At 38.0% G+C, this 20880-nt stretch overlaps 1 non-coding gene across 1 annotated transcript; it reads left to right on the top strand.

The window, feature by feature from the left end:
• Positions 1 to 9346: 9346 nt before the first annotated feature.
• LOC141710292 (small nucleolar RNA R71) lies at positions 9347 to 9453 on the top strand. Its single transcript, XR_012570819.1, has one exon. It is a non-coding gene; the product is annotated as a small nucleolar RNA R71 (small nucleolar RNA).
• Positions 9454 to 20880: the final 11427 nt, after the last annotated feature.

The raw sequence follows: 20880 nt of genomic DNA, 5'->3' as shown, positions 1-20880 counted from the left end.
TTATACCCTATTGATCCTTGAAACGGTTTTGATTCCCTAACTTGTGTACCTTGTTATCATTTGATCAAGATCTTTAGCATTGAACCTTGCTTACCTTTAGTTTATTCACTTCCTGTGAATTCTTGAAATTAAACTTAAGAATGAGTTTCGACTTGAAAGAGTCTGAATGATTTCATATTCTTGGTAATGATAAAATGGATTTAGTAAACCTTTCTTTTTCCAACACAAGGTTTTCCAAATGAATTCGTGATGGATTGGATTGAGATGTAAGAGACTAGTGGGACTAGTCCAGTCATGTTAAGAGGCTAGCGAGGCTAGTCCAGTTTAAGGCTGAAATTATGCCATTGGTACCTTAAAGACAGGATGTAGGTCGGTACAGGCTGATCACCCGTATTATTATGAATTTAAAGTTAAAGTAATCCAATCAAGGGTTCCATGACTATTTAAAAAGGAATTGAAATTTCCTATTCAGTAATTGATTCTTTGAAAATGAAAAGGCTTATATTGTTTTGAAAAGAGTTGATTGTGATATTGTGAAGCTTACAACTTGTGAACCCTGATTTTGATTCTGTTGATATTATCAATCATATAATTGATTTCCAATGATGAAAAGATTATCGCTTTCCATTGGAAAGATCATTTGTGATCCTATTAATGATTTGTGATGAATGTCGGCTTTCACCCTATCTTGAGCCTTGTTCCTTGAAAGCCCAAAGATTTTCTTCGTAACCCTTTCATAGCCCAAAAGATAGAAATCTGCCACCTAGGAATGATAAAGTAGAATGCCCTGAGTTCAGAAATGGTATATTGTGGATCTTTGTATCGCATAAATGTTTATAGTTACTTGCTGAGTTTTATACTCATATGTTTTGTTTTAATCTAACCATGGCAGTTAAGCAAGAAATGGCCAGGCTTAGGCGCACTGCTTGTAAGAGCGTACGTGGTGGTCCCTATCGTGTTGAGGGCTTCCGGTTGCCAGGGCAGGTAGTACAGGTTTTGAATGAGCAAGCCTTAGCCGAAAGGTTGTTAAGATACAATGAATTATTTGTCGGTTCCAAGTCGGAATCGACTATGTAAATTTGGTTATATTTTGGGTTGTAAATTATATTCTATGGTTGGTAGTTGTAATCTTGTCTCATATTTTATCCTGTTAGTACCTAATCGGGGTTTATGCTTGTTGAATTCTTAGTTTAAAGGTGTGTGGGTCCTCATTTCCTAACCCCGAAATTGAGGGCGTCACATGAATTCTTATATCGGAGTTTTACATGGAGTCATGCTTTTATTCACAACACATAAACAACACAAATATGCTTATTTGACCGTGCAATGAGTGAGGTCAAGAAAAGACTTATACAATAATACCCATGTAGCGAGCGTTAGGTTAGCGGATCCCAGACTATAAAAAGCCTTTAGTCACTAGGCACAAAGTCCCCTAAGAACTTAATAACTCGAGTATTAAAGAGTCCACTCATGATCAATTATACATAAACACATATCTTTTTCTTTTTCTTTTTCTTGTTTTTTTTCTTTTTTTCCACAAATTTCTGAACGAGTGTGTTTCGCTCCATCTCGTTCAACCCTAGACTACTCATATAAAATGAGCCGGCTACTAGCCGTTTGACACCTAGCCACACAGCTAGCAATAAAATCTAAATTTCTCCAATTTTTAAATATCCATGTTATTTTATCATTAAGAGAGTATCCTAAATTCTAAATATAAACAAGCGATTAAACTTCGACAAACAAATAAACTATGACCATGATCTAGCCCTCAAGTAACCTACAAGTCTTAGTGAAATACAATTGTCTCTACCATGCAAATCAACTCAAAAAGACTTAACATTACTAAACACAACATCACTATACTGACATCAATATCACAATCAATCGGAAAAATCATCTAAGGGATCATGTTATTATACAAATGCATGAACTATATGCAACAACTATCATAAAAACTACTACATGGCAAATATGCAATTATATAAACTAAACTAGCATGAATATGCAAACTATATGCGACTCACACTAAACACATAATCCTTAACTACTACCCCCAAACTTAAAATATTCACTGTCCTCAGTAAAGGTAATAGCAAAGAATCAGGCATACCTAATCAGAACCAGGATCATCACCCTCAAGGGGTGGAGTGTCATGAGTGTCTGGAGGCGGATACACGGAATCCTCACCGAATACTGGCCACTGGATGTCAACTCTCATGGCTCTGAATGTAATCCCCAAAGCCTAGGTGAGGTCATGTACAAACCTGCTATGGATGTCATGCATCGCATCCATCCTCCTAGCTAAACGCCTATACTGCATCATACTCAAACCAGCACTGCCCTATGCTTCCTGCTGTTGTTGCTGCTGCGATCCCGAAGGACCAGCCTCCTCTCCCAAATGAGCTCTCCATGCTGCTCGACGAGCCTGCGAAGTCCCACCAGCATAAGTCTAATCCGTTGGCCTTCCACATGGCAGATGGTCATAAGAATATCCAAGCTCCTTAGGATCGGGCTTCCCCCCATACCACTCTGCCATATTCAACAGTGTCGAACTATCAATCGGAGCACTAGGGAGTTGCAGCTGCTCATGTGCGGGCCAATGAACGCCAATTGGCATATATAACTTCGTCACAATGGATGCATAGGGTATCGAACCCGTAGTACTCCCTCGCAAGAACCTCAGAATACCCTGATGGATAACCATCCCAAGATCCACATAGTCTCCCTGCAGAATACCCCACAACAAACGCACACGCTCTACAGTAATCTCATGCACGTGAGAAGATGGCATGATGTTAGCACAAATAAAAGAATTCCATGCACATGCAAACCTGTTCATGCATGAAACAGGGAACGTGGCATACTCATTCGTGCCCTTCTTGAACTTCCAATGAGTCTCAGGCACACATAGGGTAGCAACAATCAAATCCAAGTTAAACTCCTCCAGAGTCTTCTCGTTCCAGTTCTCCGGCTCCTCCTTCCTATCGGGATGCTTAATCACCCTACGAATAGCCTCAGCACTGTAGTCCACCGTCATCCCCCTCACCACGGTAAAACCGTTCTTCTCCGCCTTAGCATTAGCATAAAACTCACGCATCACACTCATGGGCACAGCAGCGGGTGTCTCACAAAAAATAACCTAGCCCATCTCCAAGATCATCTCCAACAACTTACCATCTTTCCCTGATGGCAGAAAACCACGCTCCTTGGCTATAGGCTTCGAAAGCAGCCTCACATACTCCGCCTCAGACTCGGGAGTTAAAAACCTAGGCCTCACACCACCTGTACTCGAAGAATCAGTGGTGTTGCTGCTTACTTGAGTTCGCTATCTTTTTGGTGCCATTGAGATTAAATAATTTTGAGAGAATAGAAGTTTGTAAGAGAGATTTGTGTGTTTGAGAGTTTGAGAAGTGATGGAGATGTTTGTGTATAAGTGTATGTATATATAGGAGATTAGGAGAGAATTAGTTATGGAAAAGGAGTGTGAATTGATTATGGGAATAATGGGAATAATGGGTTTGATTTGAAGAGGGAAATTTGGGATATGGGTGAGTAAAATTCAGGTGGGAATTGATTTTGAATTAAAATTCCCGAATTTGCACTCATTCTGACTTATAATTTTTTTCGAACATAGGGACCCAGTGCGGGCGCACGCTACCTTGGCGCGGGCGTGCCGTGCTTCTAACATTTCAGCGCGGCCACCCCGCTAGGCAACGCGGGCGTGCGCAGTTTCTGGAATTTTAGCGCGGCTGCCTCGCTATACAGTATGGGCGCGCCGTGCTACTATAGTTGACCCTGATTTTTTCTGTTTTTCTGATTTTTTTTTTGTGTTTTTCTCTTTTCTTTCTACTTCCTCTACTTACTAATGTACATAAAACTTGGGTTGCCTCCCAAGAAGCGCTTGGTTTACGTCGTTACCTTGACGTAGAATCTTGAGATCAAGTAGACAATAAAATGGCACTAACCACCTCACGATTTGTCGTATCCCCATAGTAGTACTTCAACCTCTGACCATTTACCTTGAATGCTTGGCCTGGATCATTCCAAAAAATCTCCACCGCTCCATGCGGAAACACAGTTTTGATTATGAAAGGCTCGGACCATCTCGACTTCAATTTTCCGGGAAAAAGACGGAGATGGGAGTTAAATAACAGAACTTGTTGTCCCGGCACAAATGACTTGAGCACTAGACCCCTATCGTGCCACCTCTTGACTTTCTCATTGTACATTTTGTTGTTTTCATACGCCTGAAGCCGAAATTCATCAAGTTCATTCAATTGAAGCATTCTTTTGTTACCTGCTGCATCCAAATCAAGGTTCAACTTCTTCAAATCCCAATACGCTTTATGCTCAAGCTCCACAGGCGAATGATACCCCTTACCATAAACCAACTAAAACGGCGACATTCCCAACGAAGTCCTGTATGTTATTCTATATGCCCAAACAGCTTCATCAAGTTTTAAAGACCAATCCTTCCTTGATGAACACACAACTTTCTCTAGAATATGCTTGATCTCCCTGTTAGACATCTCAGCTTGACCATTAGTCTGAGGATGGTAGGCTGTAGCAATGCGATGATTCACATTATACCTTTGCATCATGGCAGTGAACTTGCGATTGCAAAAATGCGATCCCTCATCACTGATTATGACTCTTGGAGTCCCAAATCTTATAAAAAAAATTAAGCACTACCTTCGCATCATTTGTCGGCAAAGCCTTGACTTCAACCCATTTCGAAACATAATCGACCGCCAGCAAGATATACTGAGTATTGCAAGATAAGACAAACGGCCCCATGAAGTCGATTCCCCAAACTTGAAGACTTCAACCTCGAGAAGCACATTAAGAGGCATCTCAACCCTCTTGGAGATATTTTTCACATGTTGGCATCGATCACACTTCAAAACAAAGTGATGCGCATCCTTAAACAATGTAGGCCAAAAGAATCTCGCTTAAAGGACACGAGCTGCTGTCTTATCTCCACCATAGTGGCCTCCATAAACAGTCGAATGAAAGTCTCGCAAGATCCCCCCCCCCCCCCCGTTTCGTTGTACGGAATACATCTCCTGATGATTTGGTCAGCTGCTTGCCTAAATAGATATGGTTCATCCCACATGTACAACTTCACTTCATAAAGAAACTTCTTTCTTTGAGCGTACGACAAGTCTGAAGGGATGATATTACTCATAAGAAAGTTCATAATGTCTACAAATCACGGTTCGTCCTCTTGCACTCCAAACAGCTGCTCATCGGGAAAAGACTCATTTATCAATATCTTATCCTGTGAAGTTGCACTTGGATCTTCCAAATGAGAGAGATGATCAGTGACTTGATTCTCAGTACCCTTTCTGTCCTTGATCTCTAAATCAAAATCCTGAAGCAAAAAAACCCATCTAATCAATCTAGGCTTTGAGTCCTTCTTCGAGAGGAGATATCGAATTGCAGCGTGATCAGTGAAAACCGTCACCTTCGTCCCAAGCAAATAAGATCAAAACTTCTCAAAACCATAGACAATGGACAAAAGTTCTTTCTCAGTAGTAGTGTATTTTAGTTGAGTACCATTTAGGGTTTTACTAGCATAGTAGACCACATGAAATATGTTGTTCTTTCCCTGCCCAAGAACTGCTCTAACTGCATAGTCACTTACATCGCACATCATCTCAAAAGGTTCATTCCAATCAGGTGCAGTTATGACAGGTGCCGTGATTAAACTCTTCTTCAAGAACTCAAAAGCAACTAGGCACTCATCATCAAACCTGAACTGGACATCCTTCTCCAAAAGACTGCACAAAGGTTTAGAGATTTTTGAGAAGTCCTTGATGAACCGCCTATAGAAACCCGCATGACCAAGAAAGCTGCAAACTCCTTTAATAGAAATTAGTGGAGGGAGATTTTCAATGACTCCCACCTTGGCTTTGTCCACCTCAAGACCCTTACTAGAGACTTTGTGACCAAGAATAATGCCCTGTCGCACCATAAAGTGACATTTTTCCCAATTGAGAACCAGATTGGTCTCAACACACCTTTTAAGAATGTCACCAAGATTCTGCAAGCACTCATCAAATGAATTGGCAAACACAGAGAAATCATCCATGAACATCTCCATATTCTGACCAATCATGTTAGAGAAGATAACAATCATGCATCTCTGAAATATGGTCGGTGCTCCACACAAACCAAAAGAAACTCTTCTAAAGGAGAAAGTACCAAATGGACAAGTGAATTTAGTCTTTTCCTGATCTTCTAGAGTGATACAAATTTGATTAGAACCCGAATAGCCATCCAAAAGATAGTAGTACTCATGCCCAGCCAACCTGTCAAGCATCTGATCGATAAAAGGCAGAGGGAAGTGATCTTTTCTCGTGGCCTTGTTCAGCTTCCTGTAATCCATGCAAACTCTCCACCCCATGACTATTCGAGTAGGAATGGGCTCATTCTTCTCATTAGCTACAACGGTGATACCTCATTTCTTCGGTACACACTGAACTGGAGTCACCCAAGAACTGTCAGAAATGGGATAGATGATCCCTGCATCTATCCACTTGAGAATTTCCTTCTTCACAACTTCTTTCATGATCATTTTAAGCTTTCTTTGTTGCTCAATAGTAGGCTTGCTACCTTCCTCTAGCAGAATTTTGTGCATGCAATAAGAAGGGCCGATTCCCTTAATATCTGCTATCATCCATCCAATTGTCGATTTAAACTCTCTGAGTATTCTTAAGAGTTTATCCTCATCACTACCTGAAAGGTCAGATGCAATAATAACAGGAAAACTAGATGCATCACCTTAAAATGCATACCTTAAGTGTTCGGGCAATGGTTTAAGCTCAAGTGTAGGAGCTTCCTCAATAGATGGCTTGAGGCGCTTTGGAGATTTGTTCAGCTTTTCCATTCCAAGAAATTTAAAAGGCATATCCATCTTCCGCTTCCAGGGAGAAGCATTCAAATATTGCAACTGCTCATCACCTTCATCATCTTCATTATCAAAATTCCCCAACAATGCCTTTTCTAAGGCATCAAACTTAGCAATTGATCAAGCTCTGAAGTAACCACAGAATCGACCAACTCCACCTTTAAGCACTCCTCATTTTATGTCGGGATTTTCATGGAATTGAACATATTAAAAGTTACATCCTGATCCAGCACTCGCATGGTGAGCTCTCTCTTCTGCACATCTATCAAGGTACGGCCAGTAGCCAAGGGTCTTCCCAAGATTATGGGAATCTTCTTATCATCCTCGAAATCAAGAATTACAAAATAGCAGGAAAGATGAGTTTATCCACCTTGACCAAGACATCATCCACAATACCTCATGGATATGTAATAGAACGATCGGCCAACTGCAAGGTCATATAAGTAGGCTTTGGATCAGGCAAGTCCAACTTCTTGAAGATTGACAAAGGCATCGGATTGATGTTAGCTCCCAAGTAGAGATGCACAAAAAGCCCGGGCCCGAAAATATGGCCTAGCCCGATCTGGTCAAAGCCCATCCCGGGCTTAGGGCCTCGACGGGCCCTATATTTTTGGGCAAAGCCCGGCCCGACCCGGTTAAAAGCCTGTGCTTCGGCCCGGCCCGATTAAAACCCCGAAAAATCCCGGTTAAAATCTGATTATTCTAATATATTTTCTTAAATATTTATGAATTCACATTTACTATAAATATAAATAATATTTTAAACACATATATATTTATATATTTGTGATTAATAATATTATTTATATACTTCATTGCATAAATAAAGAAAGAAGATATAGTAAATACACTATATATATTTGGATAACAATGATAAAACATATTATTCTATAAACATGTTTATTTTTTTTCGAACTTAAATGTTTTCGAAGTAATGATTTCATAAAATATTTCATGTAAACTAATATATTATTATGATGATCTAGTTGCTAACATATGTAGTCTTCGGAATCTCTAATAAAACTCGATCCGATTTAAATTAGAAAAAAGCTCGGCCCGATCCGATCCGACCCGAAAAAAGCCCGGCTCCTTGAGGGCCCAAACGGGCTCTGACATTTTTCGGAAAGCTCGGCCCGGTCAAAGCTCGGGCTTTTTAAGGCCCGGTCAAAGCCCGACCCGGTGTGCCTTTTGTGCATCTCTACTCCCAAGTTACATAAGCATTTTTCAAATGACACTCTTTTAATGGTGCAAGGAATAGTGAAGCTTCCAGGATCCCTAAGCTTCGGAGGCAACTTCTGTTGCAGCACAATACTGCATTCCTCCGTGAGAGCAACGGTCTCCAAGTCATCAAGCTTCACTTTCCGAGAAAGTATATCTTTCATAAACTTCACATAACTAGGCATCTATTCAAGAGCTTCAGCGAAAGGTATATTGATATGAAGTTTCTTGAACACCTCCAGAAACTTCTCAAACTGCTTATCCAGCTTTTTCTTCTGCAGCCTCTTAGGAAAGGGAGGTGGAGGATAGATCTGTTTCTTTCATGTATTGCCGTCAGGAGGAGTGTGTTCAACAGTAGTCTTCCTTGGTTCCACTTCAGCTTCTATCTGCACTTCTTCTTCAGTTATAGCTTCTTCATTCGAAACTTGAGAGTGTTCGGGATTCGCAACTTTCCCAAACCTCAATGTAATTGCCTATACCTTCTCCTTAGCTTCCTTCTTTCCTAGAACTTCAGTGTCACTAGGGAGTGTACCAGGTTGACGATTTAGCAAGGCATTGGTAATTTGCCCAATTTGATTTTCTAGAGTCTTGATAGAAACCGCTTGACTTTTGCACATGAGCCTCAACTCCTCCAATTCAGATTTTCCATTAGGCTGTTGCAGCTGGAGTTATTGTCTTGGTGCATATTACGGTTGCTGAAAACTAGGGGGATTGTACTGCTTTGCTGGATATTGCTGATAAGATTGCTGAACCGCATTTTGAGTATTGCTCCAGCTAAAGTTAGGATGATTGCGGTTGTTAGGATGATAGGTGTCTGGAACAGGTTATTGTGACCTCTGAAAGTTGCTCACGAACTGAGCCGATTCACTAGAAATAGCACACTACTCCATCTCATGGGTACCAGCACAAAGCTCACATACACTAGTGATCTGATTAACTCCATAATTAGCCGAAGAATCCACCTTCATCGTCAAGGCCTTAAGTTGAGCAGCTATAGCAGTAGCTGTATCTAACTCGAGAATTCCTGCTACCTTGCCCTGAGATAGTCTCTAAGTAGGATTCTGGTATTCATTTGCAGCCATCAGTTCAATCAATTCATAAGTTTCATCGTAGCTTTTAGCCCACAAGGCTCCTCCTGATGCTGCATCAAGCATTGGTTTATAAGTAGCACCCAAACCATTATAGAAATAGTTAATGATCATCCAGTCAAGCATCCCATGGTGAGGACACTTTCCAAGCATCTCCTTATAACGATCCCAAGCCTCACATAAAGATTCTCCAGATTGTTGAGCAAATTGAGTAAGTGCGTTTCTGATTGCAGCAGTCTTCGCCATAGGAAATAATTTAGTTATGAAATTTTGAGCTAGATCCTCCCATTTGGTGATAGACCCTGGTGGTAGAGAATGTAACCAACACTTAGCTTTATCCCGCAGAGAGAATGGGAAAAGCCTCAACTTAATAGCATCTTCAGATACTCCATTGAACTTGAAAGTGTCGCAGATCTCGATGAAATCTCTGATGTGCATATTGGGGTCTTCTGTCGGAGAACCCCCAAACTGAACTGAGTTCTGTATCATCTGAATCGTGCTCGACTTGATCTCAAAGGTATTAGCCGAGATGGCTGGTCGAACAATGCTAGACTGAATATCATTGATCTTCAGTTGAAAGTAGTCCATCGAAGCCTTTGGATTCGCTTCGAGTTCTCCCATTACAATAAGAACCTCTTCTTCTTTCTCAACTAAGATCTCTTCTTCAACTTTCTCCTCCACTACAACTTCTTCCTCAGCTTGATCCAGTGTTCTCTTACGAGATCGAGCACGCGTATGCATACACGCTCGCTAGAGTACCTGAAACACGATAAGGAATTTAGTAAGTAACAATGTCCGAGTCACTGAACTTTAATGACCAATGATGATAAACACATAAACTAAAATTTAACACCGATATCCCCGGCAGCGGCGCCAATAACTTGTTAGGGCTGAAACATGCGCTAATATTCATGCAAGTATACTCGATCGCAAGTAATATAGAATAAATTCTAGTTCGTTCGCACAGGGATATGTTTAGGTTAATTTCAATCAATGTATCTATGCAACACTAGTATGGTTATTATCCAATGCTAAGACAAATAACAAATTGAGGTTGTTTATAAATATAATTAACTAAGAGATTATACTAAAGAATATTAACTAAGAGATTAAAGAGAGTTAAATACTATATAACACAAACATGGAATTCTTACTTCATTAAATACTTCATTCAATAACCTTTTCATTCTTTAACCTTAGCATGTAATGGTGATGACACTAATCAGATAAAACAAAAATGATAAACACCAATATTCATTGTACGAATACCATACTACCAGACATCCACAGAAGAGATAGAAGCTGAATAGACACCAATTATATTGAGACCCTATATGTCTATAGAATTTGACAACATAACGCTTTAACTCACAAGTTATCTATCTTGATTATATAGGGAAAGTAAGATGGTTAAAATTACCAACGAATCATGCATATCAAATACATTAACCTATGCTATCATGGCAAGTTCTAAACCCTTAAATTCACTTTCGCTTCTTTAAAGATTAACACGCTATCTTATAAGTTCACGACGCTCATAAGACGAATAAGCACAACCAATACTAGGTTATCATACAATCACCACACACTAAGGCATCGAAATGAATTAACTAAAAAAATCCATAAATAAATCTGTTAGAACCCCACGATAAAGATTAGCCCATAATCGGACTCATCATCAACGTAGGTTCCGATGAAAGCATGGTATAATAAACGTAGTCTTTATACTGAATAAATAATAAACCAAGTATGAAACAAGAGTATGTTTTCACAAATAAGAAAACTAGCATCCGAAGTTACAACTTAAAATAAAGAATCACAAGTATAAACTGGATCTTCTTTGCCTTGGTTGAATTATGCTCTACGGTCTTCTTATGCCTTCTCCTTAAGCTCTGGTACGTCTTGTTATGAAAAATGAGCATAAGTTCTGTATATATAGCAGCCCAAGTAGAGTAGAAGTCCAACGGGTCAAAATTCCAGTAGAAACATGATTTAATTTTCCCAACCTAGTGCGGCCGCGCGCTTCACCAGTGCGGGCGCGCTGACATTTGCTCTTTCGGCACGGCCGCGCACTTCACCAGCGCAGGCGCGCGCTTCACCAGCGCGGGCGCGCAGTCTCTCTGGAGAAATTTATGACTTCTTCTTTTCTTGTTGGTTCTGTAACGCCCCCAAATCTGGAGTCAGGAATCTGGGTCGTCATGTAATCCTTCAATCACGTGTAATCTGCATTAACTCAATAATCCAATAATTCCATATCACAGACCCCCAATCTCACACACTCACAAGTTTTAGCCTTAGAAACAACGTACAACAAGTATTATATGTTATTAAAACTCAAATGTACTTTACAAGATCTCAAACAATTATTCATAACCTCTACATGAAGTTACAATAATTACGATTGATATTTTATACCTATATGATACTCTGGCCCACCTGAGATAAAGCTGCCAGGGATTCTCCCCATGACTGCAAACGACTAAGTCCCCCACCGGCATACTGGTTATCTGTTGTGTTGTGACATTTAAAAGAAAGCAATAATGAGCTATAATACTCAGCCATAATAATGTATAGTATGAAAAGATTGTATGAGAATTTCAAGTATAATTTCATATACGATAAATATGTTTATTTAAAATAGTTTTCCTCGGTGATTCACACCTTCTTTTGAAAACAATTATCTTATTATCCTGCAAATACCTTAATGGTAAAGCCAGCACCTAGGCTTGGGTTACGGTATTGCATCTCAATTCTAATTGGAAGAATATGACATTCACTGGAGCCACCGCATACGATGATCAGTCATAATACGGAAATAGTAACCTTTCTACTAGTAGGGGATGATTTCCAAACTCCTTGTTATCACCCTGGCCGCATACGGGCTTTGTGTCCCATTTTCGGTATACACACACTTCGCAGGTCCTTAGGTACACATAGTACCGTCTCCCACGGTACTGGCAGTTTCCCCAATACACGAAGTATCGGATCTCTACCCCTCAAGAAATCCTATCATATCATATCTCAAGAACTCGTACTCCTCGAGTTCCTAAAGCATTTAGCTTATTGATAGGCACAACTCATATTGCTAGTATATATATATATATGTACTTCCGAGAATTTTCGGGGGAAGTACTAAGATAATGTGAGTTGACCGTTGTCAACAGAAAATAAATGAAGGGGAGTTTTTTTTGAAACTATATTCAAAATATTTAAAATAGGTCGGGATAATATTCTTCGACGATTTAAAATTTTTTGAATGATTCTCTGAAGTTTAGAAAGTATTTTAAATTAGGTTTTATGTTTTTTAAATCATATTAAATCATTAAATAAATAATTAATAATTAAATAATAATTATTAAATAACTAGACCTCGAATGATTATATTTTTAAAGAATATTTGAAATAATATTCCCCAACTAATTTATGTTTAAATAATTAAAGTAATTTTTAATAATATACTTAATCAGGTTTGAAATAAATAATCATTGGAGAATACTTCTCCTATATTGAATGAATAACTTGAAATAATATTCGTTGCTCAAGTACTTAAATGTAGTTGAGGGAATACGATCTTTGGAAATCGCTTTAAATATATTCGAGGTATTTAATACTTCATAAGTGGACACCAAGTCCCTTGGGATAAAACAAGTACGGACTTTTGATCGTCCAAAACATCTCTGGGATGATTCCCGAGTTTATACTTTATAAAAACTGACCAACTCTCAGTCTTACAACTTATACATCACGCTTTACTATAGCGTTAATATTCTTAAATAAAACATCTCCAAAATACTTCCAGGTTTTTATCAAATTATATTGATCGATCCTCGGTCTAAAATATACTCTTCATATATACAACGCTACTCTCTAGCGTTATCGATTGAAATGCGGTATTCTTCATATACCAAAATTATTAATATATCATATGATATTATATATCAAAAATCGTAAAATATCAATATAACATCATGTATATATCACAATTATTTGAAAAACAAGCACAACACAACCGTTTTAAAGAGGTAGGGTTTGACAACTTGCCTGGAGTCCAAGATACGTTTCCCGACTTCCTCTCGTTCCGGGTTTTCTATTCAAAAAAATCATAATCTTAATCAGCATTCATACTCTTATCACCAACTTATATTCTAATAAGTTCAATACTTCATAATTTTTCATATTCGACCGACTCGAAATAAGTATCAATCCTTGGTCGAAACGGACAGTCAAAGTAGTCTTCTAGAGTTGACTTTACCGAATGTAACTATTACGCGACTCACACTCTATCATTTTTGATAAATCGTAAAATTAATATTTTAATACGAAACCACCTCGAGGAGCTTATTGAGTTATTCTAATATTTATAATAAAAGTTTCATTTTGATAAAATGAGTTTAAATAGGTGAAAAGCATTTTAAAAGTTCGGTCAACTACGGAGTTTTACTATTCATCCCGCTTCCACTAAAACGTTGATTTCTCTCAAACCGTTAAATCAATTGATGCACCTTTTTCGCATGCACGATCTAGAGAAAATTTAGAACACAATATTTGAAAATGGTTTTCTGGGCAGAGGGCTAAAATCTCGAAGAAGCAGTTTCTAACAGGGGGTTGTTTTTGATGTTCGTACTCCGCGCGGCCTCGGCTCCGACATTTTTATAAAATAAAAAATAAATAATTTTACTTGAAATTTTTATGAAAGCTAATAAACTCTATTTATAACTCTCTGTTTAAATTTCATGATTTTTAAATATTTGTAAGTCGATCATTTCTATTTACAAAATTCGTAATTTGTAGCAGTTTTTGTCCTATAAATCACTTTTACTAAAACAGTCATAACTTTTGATCCGTAAATTGAAATCAAACGATTCAAGTGTCTCAACGATACTCATAACATTTTCTATCATAATCAAGTCTCACTTTTCAAGAAACTACAGTTAATAATCAAGTATCACTTTTCAAGAAACTATAGTTTATATATTCGGAAACTTTTAAGAGATATGAATTTTTATTTCCATGATGTTTTTGAAATCAACATTGTGTTTTGAAGAGAGAGAGAGAGTTTTGTTGCTTCTTGGAAATGCTTCTCTTGGAAGATTTATGAGATATGATTTAGTATATATCCTAGTACTACTAAATCCATGAATATCTTGGCTAGCACCCTAGGTTTGCAAGCTGTTTTACTTAATTTAGAATTTAGGTTTACTATTACTAGCCTTTAGGTTATCATTTCCTATCTAGCTAGTTTACTATTTGGTTACTTGACCATGGTTACTTTATTACTCTAGTTAGCTTGTATAGTTAGCTTGATTTGATATGTTTATTTATTCGTTTACACGTTCACTCAGTCGCTTATTTGGTTTCGTAATAAATTCTCGTAAATGGTTCGCGGTGTAAATCATTTCTTATACGTTCTTTATATTTTAAAGTATCATACTTGGATTTGAATTTGTAGGATTTTAAATTTATAATTTTATTGTGATTCTCGTAATCCTTGATGGTTCATAGATACAACCATTTTTCAAAGTTCGTTTTCTTCGAAAACTAAAAGCGTTTACATACACTCATTTGGTACGTATAATTACAATATAAACTCAGAATCTTAAATTAAAAACTCGTATATGGTGTGTTTGAAAAAGTTTTTATTAAACCGTAAGGTTACTATTCATAAAGGTCTTTTAGTGATGTCAAAAATTTGGTTTCTTACAGTCTTCCCTCCTTAAAAGGATTCTGTCCCGGAATCAGTTTAGAAATAAGCGGGGATACGCTTCTCACATGATCACCTCGAGTTCTGATGTTGACTTCACAGTATTGGATCTCTTCATAAAATTTCCACTCGTACGTCAAATATATTTCTGGATACTCGTTCTTGTAGACCTATGACCTCCACATGTTACTCCACATACGCTTAGTCTGGCTGCAAGTTTATTAGCTCATTTTCAATCATATGTTTTGCGTTGACGGTTAATTTTCCTAACATTTATTCGTGGTACTCGTTATAAACTTGGCGACTGTTTGACGATGGTGCTAATTTATAAGCCAACTTTCTTAGTCTTTTAAAGATTTCAACTTGTCCAATAAATTTTGGTTTCAACGTTTCTTTACCTTTCGAATCTCATCACTCCCTCCCCGGGAGGCACTTTCAACAATACTTGGTCTGTTACGTTGTACTTTCTGTCTTTATAGTTCTGGTCCGCATATCTCTATTGTTCATCCTGGGCTACCACTAGCCGGGTTCAGATAAGTTCTAGGAGTCCCTTTGGTATGTTGACTCAACTATGGTCCAAGTATCCGCTGCTTACAAACTTCTTCCCAATCTAAGGGAGAACAATTCTTTCTTCCGTACAAAGCTTTGTAGCCGTTCCAATGCCCGCAAGATAACTTGTTATTGTTGGTAATTCGATTAATGTCAACTGGTCACTTCATTTCCCTTAAAAATCTATAATATGGATGATTAGCGCATCCTCTAGTGTTTAGAATCATCCTTCAACTTATTCGTTTCCCCCTCCATCGCTCCTACTAGTGCTAGAGTTTCATTCCTTAACGTTTTCCCATTTCGGCGCATCATCTCTGTCGATTATTTTATGTAAGAAATTCTCGCTGCATTTTTACACGCTCGTCTCCTGCTACACGCTTAGCGCTAGATTTAACATTTCCTCCCGTAATAATGTAAGGCACGATGGGTCTTGTTGTCGTCTTAAAGGAAGCACCATTTCACACGCAATTAATTGATATGCTTTAGAATCGTGGAACACTCAGCTTCCGCTATCGGTCATACTTCTTTAATCATTCCTCGTATAATATTTTTAGTACTACGATACCTTCCGGGTCGTATTCGTTATTCTCGCTAGCGCATTAGAAATATTCGCATTTATTGGAAACTGCTACTAGTGGCCTTTTAAAGGGTGTGTACGATCTTCTTTGCCTTTTCCGTATGATCGTGTGGGAAGTATATTTATACGAATTTTCTAGTCAGCGAAAGGCAAGCCGATAGACATATCTTTACTGGTCTAGATAGTCCTCCCATCCTACTTGTCGATTTAAGAACTTTAAGTCATGCCTATGTTCGTCCTTTCTCGTAAAATATCTTAGGAAATAACCCAGTTGTGAAATTAATTCTTGGGTCCTTGCATGGCGCAATATCACGGGGTCTCTCTATGACCAATTACCTCTTCCATGTTCATAACTGTTGTGTATATGTTGTGTACTTGATGATTACATGAACAAAACACCTTGGTAGATTTTACTTAGTGATAATGTAGCACTCGACGGATAAGGATTATAGTCCCGATGGATAACTCACTTTAGTCCCGACGGATGATGACTTATTATCCATCGAGTGAGTAGCTTATGTAACAATAAGTCTGTAGCACATTTCTGCATACACATTGTTTAGAATCTGTAGTAGTACTTAAGTCATGTTGACTGTACCTAGATATGCAAAATAGGTTGATTAATTGTATATAGATGATGTCTTGTAATTCTGCATAAATGAAATGAAGTCAAGTGCCTGATTGCTACCCGACGGATGAACAACAATGGATTCAAAGGATGATCAACAATCCGATGGATGATCATTAACTCGACGGATGATCATAAACCCAACGAATAAAGAATTCAAATATGTGTTGATAGTGACAACACAGTCACATGCGTCGAGTGAATGAAAATGGAATGTGGTAGCCTATTCAACTGGGTTTTCGAGAACAACGAAGCATTGCCATTTCCATGCTATAATGAAGATATTCAAAGATGCTGGGATAGAGTAATGAAGTAGCATTGTATTAGACTTGATAGGTTTTGTTTTATTATCCTGTCTTATTATTTTGTAATCTTGGTGATATATATAAACCAAGAAGCAGCAATAGAATAGTAACTAAGAAACTAAGCAACCAAGAGAGAAACATTTGTAAGCTGTATTCTTAGCATTTCTCTCATTCTTAGTTGTTATCATTTTGTAAGCAGCTGTGAGCTTTTTGCACACAGACTTCTCTCGATATATATTATATATCTCTGGTGGAATTATTCAAATCCACCAGAAAGTTTTTAAAGACTCTTGTTTTTAATTACTTGTGTTTTGATTCATTTCAAGTAACTATTCCGCATTCTGCTCATCAATTCATACTTATATATATATATATATATATATATTTGAGTTAGAACATTTTTATTCAAGAAAAAGTTTCAAGAATTTCATTCAACCCCCCTTCTGTAATTCTTGTTACATTGCTAAGGGACTAACAATTGGTATCAGAGCAAGCTCTTGAAGAACAAAGAGTTTAAAGATCAAAACAATACAGCAAGATGAACAAGAAGGATGTTGGAGTCAAGATTCCTTTTCTGGATAAAGATAATTACCATCATTGGAAGTTAAAGATGCATCTTCATTTGCTTTCTCAAGATGAGGCCTATGTGGACTGCATAGAAAGAGGCCCTCATGTTCCAATGAGAGCTGCAACTGGAAATGAGTCATCTATCCCCAAACCAAGGCATGAATGGTCTGATCCTAACATTGAACAAGTCAGGAAGGATAAAAAGGCCATGAATATCCTGTTGAATGGAGTTGATGGTGATATGTTTGACAACATTATCAACTGCAAAACTGCCAAGGATGTTTGGGATACAATACAGATCATCTGTGATGGCACTGAGCAAGTTAGAGAAAAAAAGATGCAGCTATTGATTCAGCAATATGAGTATTTTCATAATGAAGAAAGTGAGTCTCTCACTGACATTTTTAGTAGGTTTCAAAAACTGCTAAATGCTTTAAATTTGCATGGAAGGGTCTATCAGACTAAAGACTCCGATCTGAAATTCCTTAGATCTCTTCCAAAGGAATGGAAACCAATGACAGTCTTATTGAGAAACTCACAAGATTATAAAGAGTTTACTTTGGAGAGACTGTATGGCATCCTGAAAACTTATGAGCTTGAAATAGAGCAAGATGAGAGGATGGAGAGAGGAAAGAAGAAAGGAGGGTCCATTGCACTAGTTGCTGAGTTAGAGAAAGAGAAGGAGATGAAGATGGAAGCTGTTGAGTCAACTTCAAGGGTCTGTGAAAGCAAAGGCAATGGGCTTGCAGTAGAAAGTGAAGATTCTTTGAGCCAAGATGACATAGATAACATTGATGAACATTTAGCATTTCTTTCCAGAAGATTTTCCAAGCTCAAGTTCAAAAAGAAATTTGGAGCAGCCAAGCCAAATAGAAACATGGTGGATAAATCAAAATTCAAATGTTTCAAATGTGGCTTGGCAGGGCACTTTGCCAGTGAGTGTAGAAAGTCAGATTCCAGTAAGAAAAAGTTTGAGCCTGTGGATTATAAGCAAAAATACTTTGAGCTGCTCAAACAAAAGGAAAGGGCTTTTATTACACAAGAAAATGATTGGGCAACAGATGGTCTGGATAAAATGAAGATGTCAGCTATGTCAATCTAGCCCTAATGGCCAAGTCTGATGAAACAGAAACAAGTTCTTCAAGTAATCAGGTAATTACTACAAACCTTGCACATTTATCTAAAGCTGAGTGTAATGATGCTATAAATGACATGTCTACAGAGTTATATCATTTTCGTGTTACACTTAAGTCTCTTACTAAAGAAAATGCTAAAATCAAAGAAAACAATTTATTTTTGAGTGAGAGAAATAATGTGCTAGAGTCCCAGTTCATTGATTTTGAAAAATTAAGAATTGAATGTAAGATTGCCAAGGAGGAATTAACTGAGTCCTTGAAGAAAGAAGAAATTTTGAAGAAGCAGCTCGAGCGTGAAAAGGAGGTGATTAAGGCATGGAAAACATCTAGAGATGTCCATGCTCAAATCACCAAAGTTCAAGAAATCGAGTCCTTCTGTGATGCAGCCTGGAAAAAGAACAAGGAGAAACTAGAACCAAATTTGGTGGATGGAGTGCTAATAGATGTAGACTCGACGAATGATGAGGATCATCCGCCGGATAACAAAAAGGGTTATCCGTCGACTGATGAAAATCCTCATCCGTCGGCTGTAAGCAAGCCTATCAGTAAATCCAAACTTGTTAAGTTAAATGAAAAATATGGATCTGTTTCCAAGAACTTTGTTTCAGGAGAATCGAGTCAAGTTAAGAAAGGGAAAAAGGCTAATGTTGGTCACATGACTGTCAAACAGTTAAGTGACAGACTTGAAAAGGTTGAGGTGAAAACAGAGGCTAAAAAGAAAAATAATAGAAATGGTAAAGTAGGGATTAACAAACACAATAACTACACACCTGATAAATATGCTCCTAGAAAAATCCGTGTCAAGTGTGGTAGTGTAAATCATTTGTCTGTTAATTACAAATCTGCCATGCCTACTTCCATGTCTGTGCCACCTCACTTTCCTAACATGAATGCCATGCCTCCCATGCCTATGAATGCTATGTCTACACAGAATATGAATGCACGGTTTGCTAATATGCCATTTGCACCTAATCCTTATTATGCTGCATTTAGTATGCCACAAATGCGATTTAGCATGCCTTACTGGAATAACATGTTCACTAATAGCATGCCATTCCCTGTTGATTATAATATGCATGATAATTCTGTTGCAATGAATGGTTTTAAAGGTCCAACTCAAATGACTAAGGATGAATCTGATATCCCCAAGTCAAATGAGGTAAAGCCCAAGAAACAGAAAAACAAAGCTAACAAGGCAGGACCCAAGGAAACTTGGGTACCAAAATCAACTTGATTTGATTTTGATGTGTGCAGGGAAACAGAAAGAATCTTTGGTACTTGGATAGTGGTTGTTCAAGACACATGACTGGTGATTCTACCCTGCTCACAGATTACAAGGAGAGAGTTGGCCCAAGTATTACTTTTGGAGATGACAGCAAGGGTTATACTGTGGGATATGGCTTGATTTCAAAGGACAATGTCATCATTGAGGAGGTTGCCTTAGTGGATGGTCTCAAACACAACTTGTTAAGTATTAGCCAGCTTTGTGATAAAGGCAACTCAGTAACCTTCAACTCAGAATCTTGTGTTGTGACTAACAAAGGAAGCAACAAAGTGGTTCTCACTGGTGTGAGAAAAGGAAATGTGTACCTAGCTGATTTCAACTCATCTAATGAAGAATTTGTTACTTGTCTTATAAGTAAAGCAAGTCAGGATGAAAGTTGGCTATGGCACAAGAAGCTATCCCATTTAAACTTCAAGACCATGAATGAGCTAGTAAAGAAAGAACAGGTTAGAGGTATTCCTCTAGTGGAGTTTTCTAAGGATGGATTGTGTGATGCCTGCCAAAAAGGGAAGCAGATTAAAGGATCATTCAGGAAGAAACTTGATTCGACAATTGAAGAACCTTTGCAACTGCTACACATGGATTTGTTTGGACCAGTCAATGTGTTGTCCATCTCAAGGAAAAGATTTTGCCTAGTAATTGTAGATGATTTCTCAAAGTTCTCTTGGACATATTTCCTAAAGTCTAAAGATGAGGCTAGTGAAATCATCATCAATCACATAAGGCAAGTCAATAATCATCCTAATTTCAAGGTTAGAAGAATCAGGAGTGACAATGGAACTGAGTTCAAGAATTCAGTCATGAGAGCATTCTGTGAGGAAAATGGGATTCTGCATGAGTTTTCAGCAGCAAGAACTCCACAACAGAATGGAGTAGTGGAAAGGAGAACAGATCACTTATTGAAGCTGCA

Source organism: Apium graveolens, chromosome 2 (assembly GCF_009905375.1).
Source record: "Apium graveolens cultivar Ventura chromosome 2, ASM990537v1, whole genome shotgun sequence".
NCBI classification, from domain to species: Eukaryota; Viridiplantae; Streptophyta; class Magnoliopsida; order Apiales; family Apiaceae; genus Apium; species Apium graveolens.
Note: the sequence above shows the minus strand (reverse complement) of the source record. Positions and strands in the feature narration are given on the sequence as shown.